Source organism: Macaca fascicularis, chromosome 4 (assembly GCF_037993035.2).
Source record: "Macaca fascicularis isolate 582-1 chromosome 4, T2T-MFA8v1.1".
Classification (NCBI taxonomy): domain Eukaryota; kingdom Metazoa; phylum Chordata; class Mammalia; order Primates; family Cercopithecidae; genus Macaca; species Macaca fascicularis.
Genome location: NC_088378.1, coordinates 108,181,338 through 108,190,879, shown reverse-complemented (window position 1 = coordinate 108,190,879; position 9,542 = coordinate 108,181,338). Strand labels below are relative to the sequence as shown.

The 9,542-nt window shown below is 32.1% G+C and overlaps 1 non-coding gene across 1 annotated transcript; it reads right to left on the bottom strand.

Moving 5' to 3' along the window:
- Positions 1 to 9,258: 9,258 nt before the first annotated feature.
- On the bottom strand, positions 9,259 to 9,320 carry LOC123573208 (U7 small nuclear RNA). Its single transcript, XR_006697939.1, has one exon. It is a non-coding gene; the product is annotated as a U7 small nuclear RNA (small nuclear RNA).
- Between the last annotated feature and the right edge of the window lie 222 nt (positions 9,321 to 9,542).

Genomic DNA, 9,542 nt, shown 5'->3' with positions numbered 1-9,542 from the left:
TTTTTTAAGTTAAATATTATCCATATGGTACCCCTTATACCCCATACATCTAGTAAAAACACTTGATGCACAAATTTTAATTATTTATAAAATAATGCATATGTGACCAAGATAAAAATCTACATAAAATCTTACAAAATCTACATAAAAGTAGATATATTAAAATTGCCTTACAATAATGGAGCTAATGTAAGATTTATACTTTTCATTTTTTTTTTTTTTTTGAGAAAAAAATATGCTGTGAATCAGGCAGGCTTTTAAATGCAGATTAAAATAAGCAGTATTCAAGTCTCCACGAATACTGTCTTTTGGAATCTCATGTAGATTTTTCAAATCTTTAACCCTAATACTTGTCATGCAAATGACTTGTGATCTGGAACTGGCCACCTCTTCAATCAATCATTTAATGATGAAATTACAGCCTCTCTACCCTTTTGTCCTTTCTACTACTTCTGTGGTTCTCAACAAAGTATTATGTCGATATGCAGTATAATTTGAATTGGAAAGTGCTTTTTTGGAGAGCTATTGTAATACATTGTGCAGCACACAATTTTGTCTGGGGAATATTGGACTGTGCTGTGTACAGGATGCAGCATTAAAACTGAATACTGGCCATGTGCACTGGCTCACACACGTAATCCCAGCACTTTGGGAGGCTGAAGCAGGTGGATCACCAGGCCAGGAGATCGAGACCATCCCGGCTAGCACGGTGAAACCACGTCTCTACTACAAATACAAAAAATTAGCCAGGCATGGTGATGGGTGCCTGTAGTCCCAGCTACTCAAGAGGCTGAGGCAGGAGGATTGCTTGAATCTAGGAGGCGGAGGTTGCAGTGAGCTGAGATCATGCCGTTGCACTCCTGGGCGACAGAATGAGATTCCATCTCATACAAAACAAAACAAAACCTGAATACTGAATACTGTGTATTTGTTAATGATTTGAACTAATTAATATGTATTAAATAAGGCTTGTTTCTTCGTTTCAATTTTTCAGTTATTTGGATTGCATGCATTTGTGAATGTGACCTTTTCTGATGTTGTTTTTCAAATTCTGATGTCATGCTCTTGGTTAATGTTTTTAAAAAGTGCATTTGTTTTCTTTAATAATATAAAATTATTCTTGATGCAATTTTTTTATTTCCATGACTCGGACCTCATAATGGAGGGAATGATTAAAATTTATATTAAGAAATGGCTTTGAACTCAAGTTCATGTCATAGACTTTGATAATCGGAAGCCATAAATAGATTTGCAAAATGTCATTGTATTTCTTAACGTAACAAATAACAACCAATTCTACTCACAGCTGAATTGCACAATGATTTTGATGATTCTGTTTATTTCAGCTAGTCTTTAAGATGTATGTCATTACTCAAGCTTCATCCTCAGTGGTATGAAATAAAGTAAAATGAGGTTATTTTGCTTATGTTAGTTAATAATGTCCTCACTTCCCAAATCATTAAAACAAGGAATAAACATGAAAAATGCTGTATCTGAAAAATCTTTTTGGCATTTATTTCTGAATTATTCTCCCTTTGGAGCCCCATATTCTTTGTTTTACTCACTATAATCTCTAAACCATTTTCTACCAAATATCTGGCCCTATCTAGTCAGGGTACTCCATTGTGTACTAAATTCCTTTCTCTCTGTGTCAATATGGTTGCTGATGATATACCCATATATTTAAATAACTTTATCATTACAGAGAAATAAAAAAATGACTTAGGTGTTATTAAACATCATTTGCTCAAGCAAGGTTCACATATAAAAATGTGTGCAAATAAGTATGTACTCAGTACTACAAAACTCTAAATGTATTCTAGGTAAGCTATTCTGGTATTTGGTATTCAAGTTTAGAATTGTAAGTTAACTGAAAACATTATTGAGGCATTTTATTATAAATTATGACATGTTTCTATAGGATAAATTTCAACCAATTATATTTAATTGTTGGAACTATAGTATCATCAAATCAGAATCTAACATCTTTGTTGCTGAAATTCAGCAGAGGAAGAAAGGCCTGGCTGTGAATTTTGAAACTTCTGCAGTGCTTATTAACGTAAGAGCTGAATTTGATATGATGCTTCTTTTATATCATGGATTCTGTCATCTGAGTTGTACTTGCACTCAAATCCTGTCCTTGTTCAAACATCCTGGTATTAGAAAATAGAAAAAGTAAACCAGATGAAATGGGATACATTGTCCATATAAATCTAAAAACTTAGAACAGGATAAATTACTGTTAATTTAAGGCAGAATTTTTTTCTCAAATATAAAAATAATTATGAAATAATTATTCGAATGAATCAGAAATTTATATCTTTAAAGTTAAAATGATTCATAATTTTACTATTCTAAATCAATAAAGTGTAACTTGTGTAAATCACTGTTAATTTATGCCTAAATTATACAAATTAATAGGTTTAAAACTAATTTAATACAAATCAGTATTAAATTAATATTACTCATTAACTACTAAAATAAACAATTAGTCTGACCAAATAAAATGGTGATGCAATTAGGAAGATGTTTTAAAGAGAATACCAATATCAATTTGATTTTGGGTGATCAGAAAGAAAAATTTATTCAAGATATATCTTGTTTTCCTGCTATAAAAAACACTCTTATTCTCTAGATTTACATCAAATTTTCAAAAACAAGAAAATCCACAAATGAGTAGAAATTAACACATTTTATATATGTATTAAACTCAATGTATTAAAAGTCATCTTTATAGACATTAAGGCAGGATCACAATAATGAATGCTTAAGCCACTATCTTTCTCTTCATATATATATATATATATATATATAAAAATATATAGATAATATAAATATATCATGTATATAATCTTTTTAAATTAAAGAATGTATTACCTATACATACCCTAATATTTTCCTCCTATTTCAACTGTGTTTAACTTTTTTTGTAATTCTCCTAAATTAGGTATTCTTGTAAATAATACTTAATTGTAATACATGAAAGATTTTGCTTTTTGTGAACACATAGTTCATATATATATACACACACACACAGACACTCATGTGGCTTTGGCCTGTCAAATATACACTATTCTATATAGTGGATATAGCAGTGAAAAATTAGTTGAATATCTGCTTTGAAAGCTTGCTTTAATGTACGGGAACCAGGCAATAACAAAATAAAAATATAGACATATTATATGTCCTGTAGTTACATGTGCTATGAATAAAATAAAACAGACTGGGGAGAGTAGAGAACACTAGGGCCCATAAGGGAAGTTGGTATTTTATAGTAGAGGAAATTTCTCTTCAAATGTGAGCAGGAAGCTAAAGTAAATGAAGAACCACACTACGTGGATATCTAGGATAAGAATTCTGCAGTCATAAAGGGTAGCAAATTCATAAGTTCTGAGATTGGAGATTACTTGGAGATTGCAATAAACACTAAAGAGTCCATTATGGGCCTATCACAATAATTGAAGAGAAAGATAGTGGTAGTGGCTTGAACCTCCATTACTGTGATCTTGCCTTAATGTCTATAAACAAGATACTGTTAACACATTGAGTTTCTGTTGAGCTTTGCTTTTTATGGTCACATAGTTTGGGATGTATATCTTCATTGGGAGCATCTACCATATCAACTTGCTCTCCATTGATCTTGAAAGATGAAGCATTATTTTGGGGTTTCTAGTATCTTCTTGAAGTTGATTAAACAAATTAGCAAAATTTTGATAATTAATTCTAATAGAAAAAAAATATAATTTAAAAGTAAGTTTAAAAGGATGAAAGAGGGCCGGGCGCGGTGGCTCAAGCCTGTAATCCCAGCACTTTGGGAGGCCGAGACGGGCGGATCACAAGGTCGGGAGATCGAGACCATCCTGGCTAACACGGCGAAACCCCGTCTCTACTAAAAACACAAAATATTAGCCGGGTGAGGTGGCAGCGCCTGTGGTCCCAGCTCCTCGGGAGGCTGAGGCAGGAGAATGGCGGGAACCCAGGAGGCGGAGCTTGCAGTGAGCTGAGATCTGGCCACTGCACTCCAGCCTGGGCGACAGAGCGAGACTCCGTCTCAAAAAAAAAAAAAAAAAAAGGATGAAAGAGAATAAAGCATATGCATATAAATATGAATACAGACAATTACATATCATTGGTGGTAGCATAAATGTTTATTATATATTTAAAATTGTTTATCATTTAACATCAATTATAAAATAGCAGTTTACAGTCATCAACAAATCTTGCTTATTAACTAGAAAAAGTTATATTTTATAACAATTGAAAAAATAACAAATAAATATAAAATAATTTTAATATTTTTCATTCTATTTTGATGACTCTGTAACATGACTTAACTCTAGATTTATAATGCATGTTTGAAAGGAATAGAATATATCATAGATCAATATTTTGCTTTCTTTGAACTATTCTTTCATACAATCTGGAAGGAGTTAATTAAAACATATTATTGCTTATGTGTACATACACACAAACAGACAAACACTCTTAATCATCCTAGAAGCTGTATGGGATAATGGAAAGAATATAGGCCTGTGGTTAGGCTTATGTTTAAATCCTGTCTCGAGCAGTAAAATGTATACATGCTCCGGGAATGTGCTTAATTTGAACACTGTTTGAAGAATGGGGATATTAAATATTTATGACATTATCCATCATGAAAAGGTGATTTAAATATTAGTGATAACACATATAAAATAAGCACATACACTTTTAATTAACATTAATTATTAGTATTTTCATTGTGTACTTTTTATGCTATATTAAATAAGTCACATACATAGTCAAATACAAGGTAAACAAATGCAAAGCATGTAATCGAAACCCTTTAGGGAAACCCCATCATCTTTGAATATTATGGAAGTAATTTCTGTTATGTTTTGTTGGTTTTATATACAATGATTTAGAGGATTTCTTGGTTTTCTTATTACTGAATATTAACGGATAAGAAATGTAGCTTATTCTTTGATTCCATGTTTAACAGATTCTTCAGCACTATGGTGTCAAAAATTGTTCAATAGGTGATAAATGGACAAATGAATTCAAATAGCAATAAATAAATCTGGATAAGTTCACCTGAGATATATGTCAAATATCTCTAAAGTAACATTAAATGCTTAACTTATGCCACATACATCGTCACCTAAATATTAAAATCATTTATTTTCTCTTTTTTCCATTCTACTTAGTGGGAAGCGACTAGCAATATAACAAATGTCTCAAACCTGGAGCTCTACTTTGATTGTTCTGTTCTAAATTATTTTATAAGTTCAGTTTTAAATACACTGAGGCCAAAAAAGAGCAATAAATAGGCTTGTGTTTTTGAAATAAAAAATACAAAGTTTCTGAGTTACTGCCATGTTGCATACCATAACAATGTATTAGTAATTAATTCAATTTATATGACATGTTTTTCTAATGATCTTTCTTACATACTATTAAATTTTTATTTTATATTTAAATTATTTCAAAGTGATGAAAACTAAACAGGAATTAAAAGACTGCTCTCTCAGTCTCAAGATAAAATTAACAGATATTATTAGTTTGCTTTTTGGAATAAATGGCAGATTTGAAAATTGTTTTTAAGTTTTCTTAGACTCTCCGACACTATCTTTTGCTCTTTCTTTTAATCTCCTTGCACACATACACCACACACACGTTACATATGCACCCACTACATACACATACTATTTTGGTTACTAAGCCCAGAACAACTATGGATATTTTGTGTTCTCTGTGGTAATCAATGGTCTCTGATGATGTGAAAGTTGGCACACACGTATGAACAAGATGCCAGGTAGTAAATACTATACTAAGTATATAGCACATGCTTAGAGTAAAATTCACCATTTAAAGTAATGGTGTCTGCCTTAAAAAGGATCATACAAAACATCAGGAAACATTTATTGCTCACTACTTTTTTCTATAAAATGAATTATGATAAATTCTTTAAAAGTCAGTGATATGTGTTATGTACTTTTGCATGTTTTTGTACTTAGAACTGTATCTTTTTCAAAGTAGCAGCCAAAATACATATCAATTCCTAGGCAGTGGCCAACGACCTAATCACTTAATCAGCATTTAAAAATAAATAGCCGAAAGAGCGTAGGTACAGAGGTATGTCAATGAACAGATGGTAATGAGCATGCAGTGATAAGATTTTTATCACATAAATAAACATCCACCATGAAAAAGTACTAAACAGTCGAACAGACTAAAAAACTTGGTGAGCTGATCATTCACCAAAGAGCTGGTAAAAGGGACACAATAGCATAGAGTAGCCATGGTGATAGATGAGATATAGATGGGACCAATAGCATAGTCTCACTTACCAAAGCCAGCTTTGTTACTGCTATCCTTAAATGTTCAATCTGTAAGCAAAAAAGTCTAATGCTGAACCTCCAGTATGGCATCATTCCTTGAGAAGTTAAAAAGCCATTCGATTACAAATCAAGTGCATTGGGACCCTTTCTTCTTTCAGAGTCCACAGTTTGTTTTTTTGTTTTGTTTTGTTTCTATTTTGTTTTTCTTTTTGTTTTGCATTGTTTATTTGTACAGTGATAGATACCTATTATGCACATGAGTTACCTTCCCTGTAGATAGAACCTTAGTCAAACACTCTATCTGGAGGCTTCCAGCATTCCTTACCAACAGACATAACCCCTCTTCCCCCACCAAACAAAACCAAAAACCAATAACTTCCAATGAGACAAAATTTCACAGCAATGAAGGTGTAAAATTAGACCCAATACCAAAGAATTGTATCCACACATCCTGGAGCACTGAAACTGCCTCCTAGGATCAGCTGAAACACAAGAATAGGGAAATATTCTTTGAAAATAAGGCATTATATTTCAGATAGAGTATACTCATTAAAGCAATAACCTCTTTGTGTTGTTGTACCCCCAAAAGAGGAGTGAATGGATCCAAAAACAAAGAGAGGTAACACGGCAGGCAGAGGTTGCAATGAGCCAAAATGGCACCACTGCACTCCAGCCTGAGCGACAGAGTGAGGGTAGGAAGGGAGCCGAGGGGTGAGGGTAGGACTGGCTTTATATACCATCTCACTCACTAGGATCTCTGTGGTTCCTGCCCATGCAAATCTGGTTCCTCGGGTTTAGAAGTCCTGTTCCCCAAAGTAAGAACACTCTTGCCTGAGAACACAGCAAGTGTTCCATAATATTACAAAGTTATGATTGCCACCATCACACTTTACCTTATTCTGTTCAGGGAACAATAGGAGAAAGGAGGAGTGTCAGCCATGATAGGTTTATAATTCATATCAGAAGTTGGATATAGGGCTGCTTTTACGCAAAGCAGATGGGATATTTACAGAACACAGTTGATCCACTTTGGTACCTCTTGGTACTCTCTTGCTTTGTTGTAAATTTGCGTGCCTGTGTGCAGCAACCCAAGCTGAAAAGAGTGCATTCTTGAGGGCTTATACCCTTCAGAATGAAGGTTGAATGTAAAATGTGTCTCTTATTAATAGTGTATAGTTGGATCATGGTGGGTTTCTTCTTTGTTTTAATCTCAGTTTCTTTTTTAATTAGAATGACTAATCCATTTATACTTCATACATTTATTAATAATGTGGGATTCACATCTGTCAAATTCGTAGTTGTTTTCTACATGTCTTAGGTCATTAAGTTTCTCTATTCCTGTCTTCTCTTAAATAGATATTTTCTAATGTTCATTTTAATTCACCAGATGTTTCTTTTTACTATATTTTAGGTTATTTTCTTATTGGTTTATTTGAGGATTACAATAAACATGTTACCTATAATCATATAGTTCAGATTTATAGCAATATACAATATACAATATATAATATGAGCAATATACAATATAAAATATGAATATAGCTCCATTTCTTCTCTCATCCTTTGTACTAGTAATGGTACATTTTATAATTATTGCTGCACATAGGTAGATACATGTTTTAAACTATATTCTTTGTCATGTGTGCCCGTGATAGACTCAACTTATTTAGCTTATTGATCAGGTAATAATTGAACAGAGGATTCTACAAATAACTTGAATGAGTAAGACATATGAATTATTAAGGAGAAGAAGAGTTACAAATAAAAACTACACTGATACTGTTTTTATTATTATTTTTACCTATGTAGTTACCTTTTCTATATACTTTCTCTTTATTCTTAGCATAGATTCAAGTCATTCGGCAGTGTTTCTTCATTTAGCCATATGTTTCTTTACTATTTTTTAAAGAGTAGGGCTACTAGCTATGAATTATCTCAGGCTTTCTTTTTAATTAATTCAAGACTGTCTACATTTTTTCTTTATTTTAGAAGGATAGTTTTGCTGAATAGATAATTATTTATTGACAGTCTTTTTTCCCAACACTTTAATATGTCATTCCACCACTTCATGGCTCTAGTGCTTCTGATGATTAGTCAGCTGTTGAACTTATTGAAGCTCCCTTGTATATTTTGAGTCATTTTTCACTTGCTGCTGTAAAAATTATCTGTTTTGTACTATGCTCACCCCTGGGTGATGGGTTAAATCACACCCCAAACCTCGGTATCACACAATATACTTTTCTAACAAACCTGTGCATGTAGCCCCTGAATCTAACATAAAAGTTGGAAAAAAAAATATGTTTTTGGCTTTCAGCAGTTTGACTATGACGTTTCTAGGCATTTAGGTTTAAACTCTTTGAGTTACCTCCTTTGGAGTTTTTTGAGCCTTTTTAGTGTATCCATTAATATGTGTGTGTGTGTTTTTGGGTTTTTTTGTTTGTTTGTTTTTGTTTTTGTTTTTTTTTAACGCTCTTGGAAAGTGAAAATTAAGGCAATGTTTAGACTTTCCAAAGTCACAAATATTATTTCTGCCACTTTTTGTCTCCCTTTTCTTCTGACACTCTCAATACATGTCAATAAGCGTGATGATGCCCTGGAGGTTACTGGCGCTCCGCTTATTGTTCTTTCTTTCTTTTTTTCTTTTTTTTAAAAAAAAGATTAAATAAACTTAATTGGTATATCTTTGAATTTTATGATTTGTTCTTTTGCCAGATGAAAATGTTGTACTTCTGTTTCATTTCAATCATTGTACTTTTCAAATTTAGCATTTACATGTGGTTTTCTTTTTTTAAAAAAAATTATATTTCTTTATATTGTCATTGTAAACATCATTCTGTATTTTCTTTTAATTCTTCAAATTAAAATAATTTTAATTTTCTCTAGTTCTTTGAACATATTTTATATATATATATATATATATATATATATTTTGTAGTGGTGAGTCTTTCTGGTAAAGACGAGAAAATCTACTAGACACATTTTAAAAGAGTTGTAAAACTGAACAATATCTTCTAATAGCTAATTTTAAAACTTTTGTCTAGCAAGTTCAGCATCTGGGCTTCATCATTGCAGTTTCTGTTGACTATTTTGCTTTGCTTTTCTTCTGTGTATGGTTCATATTTTCCTGTTTCTTTTTGTACCACATTTTAAACAATCACACATACTAAATAATATAGCAACCATGGGAATCAATTTTATACCTTGTCTTCAGAGTTTTGTTAT